The sequence below is a fragment of the Diplotaxodon limnothrissa genome, linkage group LG17, assembly GCF_057381915.1.
Source record: "Diplotaxodon limnothrissa isolate DT_005_m linkage group LG17, D_limnothrissa_male_GT1.1, whole genome shotgun sequence".
Lineage (NCBI taxonomy): Eukaryota > Metazoa > Chordata > Actinopteri > Cichliformes > Cichlidae > Diplotaxodon > Diplotaxodon limnothrissa.
In genome coordinates, this window is record NC_140612.1 from 28,199,047 (window position 1) to 28,216,726 (window position 17,680).

The 17,680-nt window shown below is 38.3% G+C and overlaps 1 protein-coding gene across 3 annotated transcripts in view; it reads left to right on the forward strand.

Annotated features, from left to right (window-relative positions):
* anks1b (ankyrin repeat and sterile alpha motif domain containing 1B) overlaps positions 1-17,680 on the forward strand; it is a 296,705-nt gene that overhangs the window by 156,845 nt on the left and 122,180 nt on the right. The window lies entirely within an intron of this gene.

The following is a 17,680-nucleotide window of genomic DNA, read 5'->3' on the forward strand; positions in this document are numbered from 1 at the left end:
TCATTTATTTAAGGCAGCTTAGCTGATTTTTAAAATTGATGACCGAGATTAGATGTTAGTATCAGGGTAATATACAGATGAGGTCTGAGTTTCTATTTTAATTTTCCACTCCCCAGTAATAATTAGTTCCTAAAACGTACTTTTAATTTGTGTACTTCATTTTCATCCTGTCTTTATCACCTCATAAACATAACCTTAAAATCTTTATAGATCCTGCTGCTGCTTCAGCTTTGTCAACAAAAAGCTTACCAACGATTGGAACTCAATATTTAATTGACATCGTATCAAAAGTTGAAACTTTAATTTAAAATATATTCCCAAGTTAGAATAGAGGCCTGTTTATCACTGTGCATGGAGAGCAGATGCTTCTGTTGCCTTGCTTTGTATATAATTTCAACTGCTGCTCAACAGCTTAGGACTGCCATCTTTTCATATTACAGAGGTTTTCATTGCCAGATTAGCACCCAGAGTCTGTTACTGTTACTGTAGTTTAAATCTACAAAAAAACGTGGGTTGGAGCAAATTAATAACTAATTAATATCATATGCAAACAGTTGCTCGTTTATATTCCTAAATATTGAGGTTCCTTTTAGTCTAGGAGCAGGTGGAAATAAATATTTTATCCGTGAGCTAAATAACTGTTTCTGCAAACAACTGAAATAATTAAAATGCATTGACTAGGGTTCATTGATAAATATCTAATGGCATCTTCCACATTCAATACTGACATTAATAGAAAGTGGTCAGCTGCTAGATTTGGGTGTTAAAACGAAATAGTTGATGTAGAATATTGATCGCGTTGCATCTCTCTCTTTCACAATGTATCTTCTATTCTGTCTTCTGCCCATCACCTCAAACTGCTGATGTCAGATGGCTGCCCCTCTCTGAGCCTGGTTCTGATCGAGTTTTTTTTCCTATTTAAAACTGAGCTTTTCCTTTCCACTGTCACCAAATGGTTCCTCAAAAGTAGTTGTTTGGTTCTTGGGGTTTTCTCTGTATTACTGTAGGGTCTCTACCTTCTTGTGATTTGGCACTGTGTAAATAAAACTGAATTGAACTGAAAGTGTATTACTGATTGCTAAAAAATCTTCTTCCAGGCATGGGTGTACTTCTTGAGAAGCAGTGCAAATATTGTATTTGCACTGCTCTCTGAGTAACTTCTAACTTCTTTCAGTCTAAAAATGCGTTTATAACTAAAGCAGCAACCATTCAGCGATTTATACCTGATTCGGTGTACCTTTTCACTGTCATCCACACTGTTTTCTAATCTGTTTCTAGCATGAGCTAATCCCTCGGCCTTTGACCTTTCAGTCAGTTCTGTTTGCTCACCGCTTGTTTGGTCTGCGGCGTTGTGCCTCTGCACCCACGACAACAAACACCCACGGATGCATTCACCCCTTTCACTCGACTACACACTGCTGCAGGTTGTCACGGCAACTGCATCACCGGCTGGTGAGTCACCTGAATGTTGCCATGGGAACTGTCTTGCTAGTGACACCCCCCTCCCCACCACTCCTGAGCAGAGGAGCAGCGAGAGGCTACTGTAGAGCCTTGTTTTCTGTGTGTTTGTCCCGTGCTCGACTGTTGGATCTTGCTCATCATCGACTGTTTGAGAGTTGAGAGTTGAACTGTCAGCACACACTCTAGATTGTGTGCGTGCATGTGATAGGTTAGTTGTTTTATGTCAAAGTGTTTTTGGGTGGAGAATTGCTCCACTGACGTAAAGGAATAGTGTGGGTGTTATATTTGTTCTCATCTCTCTGAGTGCTGTTACCTGGCCAAATGAGAGGGAAAGAGAGCCACACATACAGAGATTGGGAATAAGACTGAGATGTGAGGCAGAGCTGACTACATATCTATGGTATAGGTAAGCATGACAAGAAGGACATATTCACCTATAACATTGAGATAGTTTACATATAACATAGATAACTCCTTCCAGGTATCAGATAATGTGTTAATCCAGATAGACCAAAGGTAAGAAAGACTCTGAGATGGACCATGGACAGGTTATACATTCAGTAGAGGAAGTCAAAGGTTGACTCAGGCTGAGCCATCTCCATGAAAATGACACAGCAGGAGGGAAAATCCTGGATTCCTGCTCTGAGTCCAGTCACATGTCAGCCTAATTGGACATGGGTGTGAGTCAGTCTCTCTTTATCTGCCTCTGAGAGGAAGGATGTGGTGATCAAGGAACATGAGGAGGAAAGGGCTGAGATGAGAGGAAAAGGAAGAGCAGAGTGGGACTTGGTGCAATACACTGCAAAAAATTTGGTTTGTTCTTTGGTGTTATCATATTTAAGTTACTGTGTGGAGGTTTTGGGAAAATACTTAGAAAAGTTCATTACAACCACTGTATTTATTGCAAAAAAGAGCTTTAACAACAACAATAACCACCAATGCATAAGTTAAGGAACAATGTGTTGTGATTTCTAGAGGGATAGACAGGGGTTAGAGTTAAAGGGCTGCATTAAATTTAAAGGTATAGTTTTTTGGACAACCAGAAGTTTTTCTATACCATATGTGGTGTAGGATTGTGGAATAGTTTAACTCTGGAATTAAATCAATGTCCAAACATAACATTATAAAGAAATAATTTCCACAAGGTACAGGGATTTAGAAGGATGCCAGTCACTGGATGAAATATAAGTTCTATATAGATGGTTTATAAAGGTATTATAAGATAATTATTCTTTTTTTTTAAAAAGCCACATATTTGCTGATATGTTTTAATAAAATTGTAATGAGCCTATTAATGTTGCCAGCAACATTAACAGGTTAGGCCTGTTTTCTGACCACAGTAACAACGGCAGAAGAGACAATTTTTTAACAGCACTATAAAAAGTTCTGGTTCAAGATTTGTTAAACTGGGGACACGAAATGAACGCTACTGCCTCAACATAAAATCTCCACACAGACGGATCAGATGTTACATATGCATTTACAGTTTGTGAAATTGTGTCACAGTCAAAAATGGTGCATAATTACTAGCCTATATTGTGCATCTGAAAATTTTTTAAAGTTAACATCATCAGCGCCTGTAGTGGAAAGCAGGTATCTGAAAATAGGAGTATTTCATAAACTCATATTTAGAAAATGACAAAGAACTTATTACAATTTTTTTATATTTAAGTATTACCAGAAACTCGATCTTTCTAAAAAGGTTCATTTGGATTTGGTTTATGGTGTCATACATACCTGGGGAATATTACACTCCTGAATGTCCATATTCATAGTGTCAGAGTACCAGATATTCATCCTAAAAAAATTGAAGGGTCTAGCTGGATATTTTTTGTAGTGTAAACCCTGCCTGATAGCCACCTGTCTTGTTATTGCTGGTTAGTGGTCTGCAGGTGTGGGCTGCTGCAGTCTCACAGTTGAGGAGGGGAAGATGCTACAATACACTCAGAAGCTTCAAAGAATCAGGGCGGTTTTATCAAAATTCATCTGCTGACTGTCACTCAGCCTAGCCGCTACAGAAACACCAGGGGCCTGTTGTCACTGAGACTGCCATCCCAAACAATTTCCTGCATTTCATGTCTTGGCTTCTTGAATTCCTCACCAACCTTTCATCTCTTTTTATTTTACTTTTAACTTTATTTTTTTCTGTCTCCTAAAGCACTTGTCAAGAGATTCTCCACAGAGTGTTAGAGGCGCAGTCCTCCTTCTGATGCTGCGGTATTCATGGGAACGCGGTGTCCCTTTGCACAATATGCCCTCTGATATGAAAACTGTCACTTTTGACAATGAAGAGGCTGAATTATTTTCTTTATAATGCAAAGTACATGGAGTATATAGTTGCGCACGTAATCCTTTTATTCTTCGAGTCCTAAGGCAAGTCAATTTTTATTTTATGTCAGGATTATATTTATTCCTTTCTGATAGAATTTCCTTTGTTTTGAATGAGAGAATACATTTCTGCTGCACTGTTTGCCTGCAGATAGATTTAATGTACATTTGTCAGATTCGTTTTATTCATTTTTACATGTATACAGATTCAGATAGAAATACAACTGCTTGCCAAGTGTAAATTAAAACACTCATGCAGAGAGTGGAATGTAACAAGCTAGTAGGAGAGGCAGAAACATATCTGGTGTCACTTTCAACCATCAGATGTCTCAGTTTTCTTTTGTGCAGTTTCTCAACCTTAAATTATTCTTTTTTTGTTTAGTTTTTGCTCTGCTACTAAGAAGCACATTTATTAAGTTACTCAGTATTTGTAACTGTGACATTTAACCAGTTAAACAGTTCTGCAGTACTGGTAATCAGTTTAACAATCAGTAGATTTGAACTCCAGGAATGCTGCTGTAACAGCCCGATTGCAGAAACGCACAGGAGCACTGCAGGTAAAGTGCGATCCTGCAGATAGGAAAACAGGCAGCAGAGTGGTGAGGAGGGACCTGCGAGCGAAGCTTCCCAAGAGAGTGATATTATACCCCTCTCGTCAAACTGACAGGTCATTAATTATTCATGAGCTCCGGAGCTCCGGAAGTAATTAAATTATTCATGAGCTCCGGAAGTAGGAAGTAATTAAGTAATAAAAATATGATATTCATAAAAATATGATATTCATAAAAATATGATATTCATAAAAATATAATTGATTATTTAGAAAGTTTCTTATATATCAAAAAATAGCATTCTTTTATTTCTTTAAGCAATTAAATTTTTATTTTTATTTTTTTATGCTCAAAAAACGCCATCTGGTGGCGGGTCAGTGTGTGTGTGTGTGTGTGCGCGCGCCCGAGGCTGTGTGTCTGGGCCCGCTCTGCTCCCGAATGCGCTGCTTACCTCGTTCGAAATTTGCGCCGGAGACCAACTCCCCCCCCTTACTTCGCCCCGCTGCCAATCACATAACTATTGCACCGCTCCCTTCGCACCCCGGTTAGCCAATCCGCTCCAGGTCCGATTTTTATGATCTCCCGCTCAGGTTAAGACTACCCCCGAGCTCCCAGAAGACCCCTGCCTTCAGCCATATCAACAACTGGAACCGCTCAGACTGCTTGCGAGTTCGCATAGGGAGCGGCCGATTTCAACAGCAACTTGCGTCTCTTTCCTTATCCGCATATCATTCGGTAAGTGTTAATCTTCCTCTCTAACTACATTTTTGCATTTTCCTTTTTACCATTCTGTCAATCCTTTCATTTAAAAAAAATAAATAAATATCACAATGGTTTGTAACAGGTACAATACACCATCCATCCATCCATTCGCCTCCACTTATCCTTTTCTCAGGCTCGCGCGGTGCGCTGTAGCCTATCCCACGTACAATACACTTTAAAATATATATAAGCTCCACTTTTAACTCCCGTAAAAGTTTATACATTACATGTCTACATCACCTATCATGGCCTCATCGGGTATCTCATATCATCTTGTTATTGTTATGTTATGCTCCTTTGATATTTTGCTAGTTTGCGTGTTTTAAAACTCTTTTTGTTTTTCTTTATATTTTTAGACCCAGATGTGTTAACCTGATCCCTGCGAAACACCAGCTCTGCGTGGATTTTGACCGCGAGTGACCGGATGTTGTTTCCGGCCTGAGGTTGCCTGAAATGCCGTGAGGCTCGTTTGAAAGATTGCGCCCGAGACCAACTCCGCCTCCAAGGCATGCCTACCTTTAGCTGCCACCAGTGAGATATCAGAGCCGGGCTCCACATATCCAATCAGGAGCACGAGCAAGACAGCTTTTGCAGACTCTCCAGAAATATACAAGTCCTTACCAACTGCTCTGCAACCCAGTGTTTCTGGTCCCCTCACTAACATCGCTTTTTGAGATATTTTTTATGAACCACCAAAAAAGCAATTTTACCCCACAGACTGGGTCTGAGGGCAGCAGCGGGGACAAATGATTGTAATGAAGCGACGGACATTTCATGGCTGGTCTTGCATAATCGTGAGTTATTATGTCATATGGTGATAAGTACATAGTTTTGCAAGAGGCATACAAGCACTGTGGAAAAAGTAATCATAAAACTGTTTTTGTGAACACCCTATGTTATGCTTTAAAAAATGTGATACATGTAATGTGATCATCAAAGAACATGATTTAAAAAAAAAAAAAAACTTTTATTCTTATGCTTTTAAAGTATGTCAGATTATCTTAAAACACTTATTTGTATGTTATAATGTTTTTCTTACACCATGTGTAATTTTTATAGACACCTTATTCATTGTATCAATGTGTAATTATGTATCTTTGATAAATAAATAAAATATTTAATCTTGTATTTGTGTACTTTCTGGTGATTCAATAAAAAATTAGTCACATATCGCTCTGATAAACACAGATGGCTGAAAGAAATGTTTGATGGAACAAAGGAAACAAGTGTCTTGCTGCTAAACTTTTAAGTCACCATGGTTTAAATGAGAAAGTCTGTATGTAAAACATGAAAAACTCCATATCAGTGATATCTACAAAGGTGTACTCATTTCTTTGTAATGGTACTTTACTGTTCCAATGAAACAAAAAGAAAATCTCATTTTTAAAGTACATTTTTCGGCCATCCTGACCTATTTTCAGGGGCAAGAATGTTGATGTTAGACTGTGTTTTAAATCAGGTTGTGATCTTAAACTAACTATCACAGCACTGATTTCAGTTGTAATGTCAATTAGAATCCCAATTTGGCTTTTCTCCAGTCAGTGTTATGGTGAAATTTAACTTGTTCTTTTGTGTAATTGCACATGGCCCAGCAAAGGACCCCTTAGTAAGCTGTACAGCATAAGTTTTCAATTCACTTTTGTCAGAAAACTTCACAGTATGAGAAGTTACAGCACAGTTTCTCCAAACGTGTGGTTCTTTTTCAGCCAGCGTGCTTTTAGAGCATCTACATTAGCTCATGTAGTAAAAGTACAATCAGTAAGTGTACTTTAACATTTGAGATTCCGAGTCACTCTTGCTTAGATCATGTGAACTATATCATGAACCTTTTTTTGTATAATGCATCAAACGTGTTCAAATCAGTTTATTTTCAATTTATTTGAACTAATCTAGAGACAAGCAACTCCTTTTTAGCTTCTGTTATGTATTTACCTCTCACACCTTAATCTAGATGTTAGTGTTCTCAGAGTTAACATGTCTCATGTTGCCATGTTGTATTTCTAATACCCAGCCTCAGTGTTCGCCCTGTTGACCCTCAAATCCAAACACCAATGATCTAGATATTCACAACATTCATAAGGAGATTCTTAAGGTCTTAAGTTTTGTTGTTTTTATGTTTTACAAAAAAAAAACTTCACATTTTTTATATTTTTAAACGAAAGTGACATGCAAGGATATTTTTCTTTAGTGATGTTGCTTCAGCAATCTCAAATACTAATTATTCTGGGAATTTTTATGGTCAAACTATGTGATTTTCCAAATGTGTGTGTGTGGAGTAAAATGACCTTGTTCTTATGATGTTGTCACCGTGAATCATTTAGGATTAACAACACAAATTGTATCGATAGCAGAAACAGTCTTATAACTTATAATTCTCACACGTTACCGCTAGTTTTACAAACGCAGTCTTCTTCAGCTCTGTTTATGTAGCTTTTATGAAACTGATTTTCCATAGTACAAGTAGAATTTAATTTTTCTTTGCTCTCCAGTATAAATGCAATAATTTGCAGGCTTTTTACTGAAACTCTCACAATGCAACACTCAATGCTCAGAGCTTCATATATCAACAGCTCTGAAAATATCTTCTTTTTTAAAGTAATGTAGGACAGGATCTCTCACTCTCTGTGTCTCAAAAAAACCCCAACTAAACTGGCAATCACCACTAAACAAATGAAAGTAGTTTATGGCTTTTTTATCAGCTGCATTTCTTTCATTTATGTATTGATCCCATTGTTTATTGGTAATGCTTTTAGGTCACTGTTTTAGCATGTCTGCCTCACACTCCATTTAAACAGTTTAACAGATAGTGGGGTCTGGTAAGGAAGTTGGGGGGAAGCAGACAACTCCACAGGAAGAGTCTTTTTGTCTTTTCTCCACTGTAAAAGATAGCAAGGCAGTGTGAAACTTTCTTTGCGGGAAAGACAAAACTGAGAGCCATGCTAGGCTCAGTGAGAGACTCTGCTCACCCTCTGCCCCAGCGATGGCAGTCCCTCACCAAGCTTGATTTCTGTTCTTTGTCTTGATTAAAGAATGTTAGCTACCGCTCATCGCTTGTCTGCAGGCTTTATTAAACGGAAAACTTCCACAACAACCTCTAAACAGTGGTTTATGGCTTTTTGTCACCTGCAACACCATGTAACACTTGGATGTTAGATTCTTTTACCAGTCAGTGTTGTTAGCCCCAACCCCCAGGCTCCAGGTGTCTGAGCTCTAACCCTGGCTGCCAAATGTCCCCCTGAGGCCTTTGTGCCTTTTACCACCAGACTAAGTTTGTAGTCCTATCTACTAATATTATTTTATTTTTTTATTATAGCACAAGGTTCAGTTAGGTTACTACTTTGACTTCCTCAATTTGAGCACATTTCTGACCCGATACTTTATCAAGCTTTTACTCGAGTGTTTTTGACACTAGCAGCTGTACTTCTACTTAAGTGAAAATTGCCTGCAATTTTGCCACCTCAGTTGCCACTTTTCTGGAGTTTGTACACTTTTTATATTGAAACGTTCAACGTTTTACGTGTTATCCTTGATCACAGTTCTAAACAAGTTAACTTTCTTCACTTCAAAGTAACCCAAAAAAAGAAACTATATGTCCAGTTCTCTTTACTCCAAACCTGGTTTAAGGCTATGCTGTTGTTGTGATATGGCCATACAAATAATATTAAGTTTAATTAATCTTTTAAAAAAATGGCTGCTTCATGGCTACCTGTTCAGAGAATTTGCAGACTTTTATGGAAACTGTCACAATGTAACACTCTCACTGTCAAAACAGGGTTGATCCATGTTTCTATGAACACTGATTAATATATCAACAGCTCTGAAAATCCTTTTTTTTTTTTTAAGTAAAGCAGAACAGGATCTCTGTATCTCTAAAAATCCCAACAAAACTGGCAATCACCTCTAAACAAATGGAAGTAGTTTATGGATCTTTATCACCTGCAACACCATGTAACACCTAGATGTTAGACTCTTTTACCATCACATTTGCAAGGGTTTATGTGTTATCCTTGATCACAGTTCTAAATAAGTTAACTTTCTTGACATAAAAGTAGCCCAAAGAAGACAAATATATGTCCAGTTCTTTTTTTACTCCAAACCTACTGATCGGAAAACATTATGTGATGCTGGAAGTTTTCATCCTATCCAGCTGCAAAACAAGTTTACCTGTAAGCCAACACATTAGACGTAAGCAAATTTGTGAAATTCCTGAACAATGTGCTTTGTGGAGTAGCAGTAGTACTAGAACTAGTACTAGTAGTCCTAGTATTCTGCAGCAACCAGGCTTCAAGAGTGATCACTCTTCTGGCTTTCAAATGGTGAAAACATGTCACAGTCTTAACCGCAAATCAGAAATGTTGGTAAATTTAAAAAGGAATTTAAACGTCAGCTTTGACATAGACACAGACTTTATTAATGCCACACTCAGGAAATTCACATGTTACACATGATTTAGCTCACGTGCTAAAACCCCAGAGCAATAACCCCATCAGCACCATTAGCCTGAGTGTTGATCCTCCAGGTGAGTGAGTGGAGTTGAGTGTGTGTGTGTGTGTGTGTGTGTGTGTGTGTGTGTGTGTGTGTGTGTGAGATCAGAGGTGAAGCTGCTTTCTGCAAAGTCTCATCAACAACCAGGAAGAGTCTAAAAGCACTAAATATGAAACAGACCATTTACCATACCCAACACTGAGCTCCTGCACAGTCAGATGGAGTGAAACATAATGTCCCAGTGGTGTTCTGTTGGATTTAGCAGGTGAGCGTTGTTGCCAGTCAAAACCTTTTTTTGGAAACTCTTTACAAGAATCAATGTAATTATTTGTTTTACTTGAATCAAATGTATTGGTTTATATACCTGAAATAAAACTTTAAATTATTTCACGAACTGTCCAGGAATTACAGAGAGCTTTATACTGATATGGTAAAATTCTCTGAGTGTATTGGTTGTATATGACAAGTATTTGTAAATCATTAGTAGTTACTCTTGCATAGGTGTTTTGCTTGTTTTAAATTTGTGCACTATTTATTTTTATTTTTTGTATTTTGTAATGAATCTCTAATTCACTTTTTCTTGTTGGCCTTGTTGTGTGTACCTCACAAGTCAAATTATACATTGTGATGGAGCAGTCACAATACACCCGCACGAGACACAGTTTGATTTTTCTAACACAGAGTTTGTATGAAGTTCACTTTATCAGCTGAAAATATTAAAGCCAGAACTTACAAGATCAAAAACCTTTTACTTCATGTACAGGGTTTCCAAAAAAGTTTTATTTCAGGTATATAAACCATTACATTTGATTCAAGTAAAACAAATAATTACATTGATTCTTGTAAAGTTTTTCCAAGAAAGTTTTATTTGATGTAACGGGTTTCCAAAATTATTTAATTTGATGTAATGAAACCAATAGATTTGAATGGGGTAAAACAAATAACTCGATTGATTCTTGCAATGCTTTTCCAAGAAAGTTTTATTTGATGTAACGGGTTTCCAAAAAACAGAGGCGAGGCTGCCATATCGCGCCATCGGCCCTTCTGGCCAACACCAGTAGGCGGTAGGTGAAGTGTCTTGCCCAAGGACACAATGACCGAGACTGTCCGAGCCAGCACTTGAACCGGCAACCTTCCAATTACAAGGCGAACTCCCAGCTCTTGAGCCACGATCGCCCCTGGTAAAGCAGCCACACCGATAATTTGATTACAGATGAAAGAATTTAGACAGTTTTTCAACTCTCAGCGATGCTGAGCGATGAACCTCGTTGCCTGAAGCTGTTTGATCCACAAGCTTTTGTCTAACAACAGATGTGTAAGCAGGTTGAGTGAGAACTTTTTACCCATACTGTATATCTGCTGCTTTGTATGGAGGTGTATGTCAATGTTAAGTTACATCATATTTCATTTCAAATTTCAGGACACAGAAAGTCACACGAATTCTGATTTGAGGGTTCACACTGAGGTCATGTGAAAGTGGCCTGAGGCAGATTGAAAAGATTAGATTCCTGGCTGCTCTGAGTCACATATGAGGAGGAAAAACTAAACAAAGCTCAGATTTTGGTCCTTTTTATCCCGCAGTGTGAGCGCAGCCTCAATCTGAACTTGCTCACAGTCTCATCTGGATGGTTAATATATAAAGATTGCTACTTCATAACAGTGTTGATTTTCATGATTTTCCCCTTATGTTACAGAAAGAGGCATTTTTAATGATGGTCTTGTCACAGCCATGCTTCATTTTTAAATGAGTTCACATTAGCCAGTCACAGGCATGCACACCGCAGCCCTGCTACCTGACAGGTTAATGAATGAAGTACTCGGTCTTTTAGTTTCTTACTCCCCCTCCCATATTAACTTTCACCCTCACTGCTCTCTGGTGGATAAAGCTGTGATGTTGCTGCGTCTCACCCCATTTATCGCACTTTGGTTGGCACTGGAGGCTTAGAGTGGCTAATGGCACCATGTACTAGCCCAGGGCTTCGCCATTAAAAGGGTCGAGGCCCATTGACTTGTTGAAAGAAAGGCAATAACGTGTCTTCCTCTTTGACACCCAGAGGAAATTGCTGTTGATATGGTCATACACTTTTTTTTTTTTTTTTAAGTTTCTGGTCTTAGCTTTAGATTCAAGCCTTGAGTTTTCTGTTGACTTACTTAGATTAGGTTGTTTCTGTCATATAGTTCTGTTTGCGCTCTATTGTAGGAGTAAAGAAGACTCTGTGGCTTTTCCATACTTTCAAGATCAACAGTGAGTTAAGATCTTTAAATACTTTTTGACTTCCCTGTTGTGGAGGCTTATCTTACAATATAATCTTTAAAACATATAATTATTTTCTAAATGTTGTAGGTATTCTAGTCAAAAATATTACTAAAAAGTTTCGATTTGGGATTTTCTTCAATATTTATGCAGACATTATGTTTATATGACAATCTGCCCTATGCCGTGCATGCCTCCCTGATTGGTCACCGTAGCACTCATAGCAAAAGTCTCATTGGCCCAAGGTGTAGGAATGAGCGGTAGAGGAGATCCTTTCTACTACCGAGCTATAGCATTTAGATGATGTAACTTGATATTTTAAAAATCTACACATGCACATCAACATTTTATCATATTATACTCTTGCTCCATCCCATCTGTTCATTACCAGATGGAAGGATTATTATTACTACACCATCACATGCAATTTATTTTATACTGCATTTGTTAATAGCATTAATCTAATTAAAATTTTAAGCCAAATTTCTCATAGGTAAGATACTGTACATATTGATAGTTGACATGTATTTTATTTATATGCATATTTATTCCTCTAATATTTCTTGTTTTATAGTAGCTGTGCTTTATAATGCTGTTTTTTAAACGTATTACCTTGGTTTGTATCGGAAACATTTAGGAAATGTTTGGAATATAATAACTTACAGACATTATAGTTTGCATCCAAACATGAGGTCACATTTGGCGTCTGATCTCACTTTTACATTTCAACTATTTTTTTAAGTTGATCCCCAAATAATGTTTGTCTAATCAAATATCTGACGTGCTACCAATATATGATTTATACTGCACGACAAACTTAAAGTACATTTAAAAAGAAAGAAGACAAAATGAATATATAGAAAATATAATACTGTTCCCATAAAGCTAAATATTGCCCAGAGAGTGAGCTGCCTTGATAGAGGTTTGCATGATGAGTGCTCTTTGTTTTTGCTGTTTTTGCTATCTGACTCTGTACACCTTATTGCTTCTGCTCCTGTTTCTATTTTTATTGCACCGAGCATATAAAAGGCACAAGAATTTCCTTTGGGATTAATAAAGTTCTTATCTCTTTTATTAATTTTTGTATCAGTATAGTCAGTATGTGAATAAATAAATAAATAACCTGAGCAGCAACTGTACTTTGTCTGAAATGCAACAGAAGATCAGCTGATGTCTGTTTATAGTAGAACTCACGAATTCAGCATGAACACAATTTCCACTCAAGGTGGGAACAATGGCAACTTCTGTACAAAAGGGCTATTCACAAAATATAAATACACTGAATGACTAAAAATACAGACCAAAAATAGTACTGAATTGGCCTCGATTTAATGAGGATCTTAAAGATTATTACTCTCAATTCCCTGTGTGGATTTAAAGTTATCCTAAGCTGAAACCCCAAACCACAGGGATTGGCTAAAGCATCTTTGCTGTAGTGCATGGGTAAATAAAACTTTCAAACTTCCTCTTTTTTCGATTCCAACTGTAGTGTTAAAAAAACACAGAAGCTCAGCTGTAAGTTGACACTGACTTGCAAGGTTGCATGCACACACATACGCTATACATATGAAATACCCCCAGAGTGGCAGAGAGGCAGAACTGACAGCCCAAAGAACGTGTCTAAAATTGACAGTTTTTGTCTTGTTAGATGACCAGGAAGTGGACAGCTGATTGAACGCTTGCGCACACCGAGAATTCACTTAGACACACGGGTCCTCTACAGGGTGCTGTAAAGAGCAGGGCAGCTGGTCTTGGATCTACACAGAGTTATATTTGAATATATCCAGGCTCTATTATAAGACACAGAAACTGTACAATGAAACATTTCGGCGCTTCCCAGTATCAAGGATGTGAACAGGTACAACATCCATCAGAGATTACATTTCGACACCCATACGCATGTGCACTTTTGTATGCACACTAACATACAAACATGTATTCTCTTTGGCAAGGACAGCTAAGAGTGTTTCCCAGGAGTGAGCCCAAGGCACATGTAAAGGAAGCAGAGTCAGAAACAGACAGATTCACACACACATCTTACATCCATCATCAAAAACAGTGTTGACAGGCTTATTCAATAGGACAAAACCTCAATCCCTATCTATATATAACCCTCCTTCCTTTTTTCTCTCTCTCCCATTTTTTTTCACTCTCTATTTTATCTATTTACGCCCACATTTAAACATTGATTCAGCTCCAGGCAGTTCTTTTATGGTGCATGCGCGTGTGTATGTGTGCATGCGCATGCTCGTGTGTGTTTGCAAACATGTTTGATAGATGTGAGAGCATGTTGTGAAGCTGTGTCACTTTCCCCCTGCAGGACAGATGTGCCTGCGTGATTGTGTGGCTTCACGTCTGCAGCCAGACTGTTGAAAAATCAAAATCAAAATAGGATGGAAGATGGTAGCAATTTCTAAACCAGGATCAGACATTTTTGGTTTTAAAGCTGCTTCACAATAAAACTGGTAACTTCAGGTTGCTGGAGTATATAGAAAATCTTCCATGAAAAGAAATACAGTTCTTTTATTTATTTATTTAGTATTTAAGGACTTCAGGGAGTTTTAGCTGCGTCTGGAAATGGTCTCTTATGAGGTTTACATCTTTGCAAATCGTGTTTCTCTCTGTTGCTCGATTATTGTTCCTGCTAGCATTTTCTCAGTGTTTATGATTTCTTCTCTAATGAGCCTCATTCTTTTGTGTTACTGTGAAAATTGGTCCTACTTGCTGTTTTTCTGGATTCTTGTTAAAATGCTGTTTGGTAGATTTTTGAAAAATCTTAAGTTATTAGATGTCAATAAAGAATATGCAATTATTTCCACAAGAGGCAAATTTACCTCTGTACACCATCACAGTAGATTTTAAACCAAACAAGAAACAGTGCTTCATTTTTAGGAGCTTAAAAAAAATTGGACGAATGACTGATAAGCAGTTGTGTGGCAAGGTGAGACCTGCTCTATAATTGTACGACAGACTGAACTGATTGAAGATCCGAAGTTGGGTCCAATTATATTTGCTTTTGGTAGCTTTTTACTGGATACAAGGCCCAGAGAGATGTTGATAAGAGTGAGAGGCCATCATTTTCAATCAGAGAGATGCCAAAGCTTTAGAAGTGGCGCAACCCACAGTGTGGATATAATGCAGTGCGGTGGATCTTATGTTAAAGCGTGAGCTCGTATTACTGTCAGTGGAACTGGCTTACTAGTATTTACTGATGATCTGACTGCTGATAGAAGTACCGGTAGCTGGATGAAATGTCAGATTTAGCCAAATGGATAATGACCTAAAGTGTACTGAAAAAGGATCCCAAGAGTTTCTCAGAATATATAAGAAATGATATATTCTTTCTGTGTGGTTGTTAAATGTTAAAAACAGATGGCAACAGTGTTTGTCAGCTAAGACCAGCTACACTGAATGACTGTAAATGGCTTCATCTCAAACTTATAATCCAGGGCAGAAGCTTCATTTGATACACCAGACACCGTATCTGCTGTATTTTATTTCTTCTCTATTTGGCTCACTTTAATTTTGGGCTGATTTCAACCTTTTAGACTGAATATTGTTCCACCAGGAATGTCTTCAGGGATCTAATGCATCTGCTGCTATCCTTTTTTTCTTATTGCTTTCTCAAAAGTTACCATGTTCTTTTTAATTATTAAAAAATTCTGTCATAATAAGTAACAAAAAAATGTAGAGTTTACTTTCAATTACAGTAAAAAGAAAATCTGAATACAACTTTATTTTTATCCTTTTCAGTTTGTTCACAAATAATTTGGTACCTCTTCTTGCTTTTTTTTTTTCCACATGAAGATTAGAATTCCTCCTCTGCAGGCTGACATCCTGGTAAATGTAAAGTAAAGGCGTTTGTCGCTCATTAAATTACAGGACGCTGTATGTGTCATTATGCAAAACATCAGCAGCAGCCCCACATTTCTCCCTTTTTTATACATTTGTTCTTTTTGAATAGGTGAAGATGATTTGTGGGAGTTGTGAAAAATCACACCATCAACGACATCCAAGTTGAAACAACAACAGGGAGCACTGCTTTTATTTCAGTTTCCATTTGAAATGAGCTAAGTGGACCTGCCACATAATTAAAAGTTATGCGATTATCTTGTAAGAATGCAGTGTTCTGCTGGGACACCGTGCGTCTGGGCATTCATATCAAAGTTACCCACCTTAACATTGTTGCAGCCCAAGCAGATGGCAGCACTCTCCCTACATAGGAGCAAAAATAATCAATCCGCAGAACTAATTAATTCATCCAATCCAGGATGCACAGGAACAAGCCTGAAACACTACCAGAGGTCCAATGCCAGATGCCACAGGACACCACCACAGAGCTGCTGGCCCATTTTAGAACATGCTAGAGCTCTATTGGTGGCACAAGTGGGGGTGGGGGGGTCGTACATACACGTAGTAGGCACGTGGCTTTAATGTTGTCGCTTTAGTTAAGAAACAATCCCTGGAAATCAGATGAAATATATAATTCTGTTCTTAGTGCTGTTGTGTCAGTGTGTACATGTATGCACACTTGTGAGGTAATAGTCCCGACTGGGTCTCACACCTTAATTGGATGATATTCTGGCATCTGATCGAGTCCGTGTAGGCAGGTGGTAACTGACAGAAAACATCTAGCGAGTGTGTGTGTGTGTGTGTGTGTCTGATGACAATATTGCGAGAAAGCTGTCTGGGTATTGTGTCTCTTCCAGTTGATTAAGACAAATGCTTTCTCCCACTGAAAGTTAATTCAGTCGACTTCAGCACTTTTCTCTTCTTCCTTCCTTTCTGGTCTTTTTCTTTTCCTTTTTCCTCCCCTCTTCTCTGCTAAAGGATCATGCACTGGGGAAATTAGCTCAGATACTCTGTAATCAACTGCACACACTGAGTGTGTGTATAGAAAACTGAGATAGACATCAAACTGCTCTGGACAGCAGTCACGTTTTCCTGCTGTGGTTGTTGCTGAAGCTTGTAAAATTACAAAATGACACTCACCTCTCTTTGGTTCTCTTCAGTGATAAAACAACTGTAACTACCAGGTCACTGTTAGGCGGAGGTACTGTACATAATATGACACATTAGCCATTTTGCTGAATTCTCATGTGTTTAGCGGGAACTAGAAAATGCTAACACGCTATTACACCACCTATGTTTTGTTTCCTACATAAACTATTTTGCTGTCTATACTGCTTCATGCTGGCAACTGATATAGTCTGAAAAGACTGGCTAAGCTCTCACCTGTTTTTTCTAAAGACTGAAAACCGAGCACTGGGGAGATGCGATAATCTAGTTTGCTTTGTTAAGAGCATTTACATGCATCACCCATAACATTATGACCCCTTACAAGTGAAGTGAATGACACTGATTATCTCTTCATCGTGGCACCTGTCGGTGGGCGGGACATATTAGGGCACAAATGAACATTTTGTCCTCCAAGTTGATGTGTTAGGAGCAGGAAGAATGGGCAAGATTCAGGATTTGGGACAGTCTGACCAGGGCCAAATTGTGATAGCTAGACGACTGGGTCAGAACTTGTGATGTGTTTCCGGTCTGCAGAGGTCGTTATCCATCAAAAGTGGTCAAAGGAGGGAACAGTGGAGAACCAGCGACAGGGTCCAGGGCAGCCAAGGTTCACTGATGCATGTGCAGCGTTAGGGTTGGCGTGTGTGGTCAGATCCAACAGATGAGCTATTTTAGGTCAAATTGCCTAAAAAATTAATGCTGTTTCTGATAGAAAGCCGATAGAAAAAAGCAGTGCATTGCTGTTTGTTGGTATGTGGCTGCATAGGCATAGACTAATCAGGGTGCCCGTGTAGATCACTGTCGCCAACAATGAGCATCA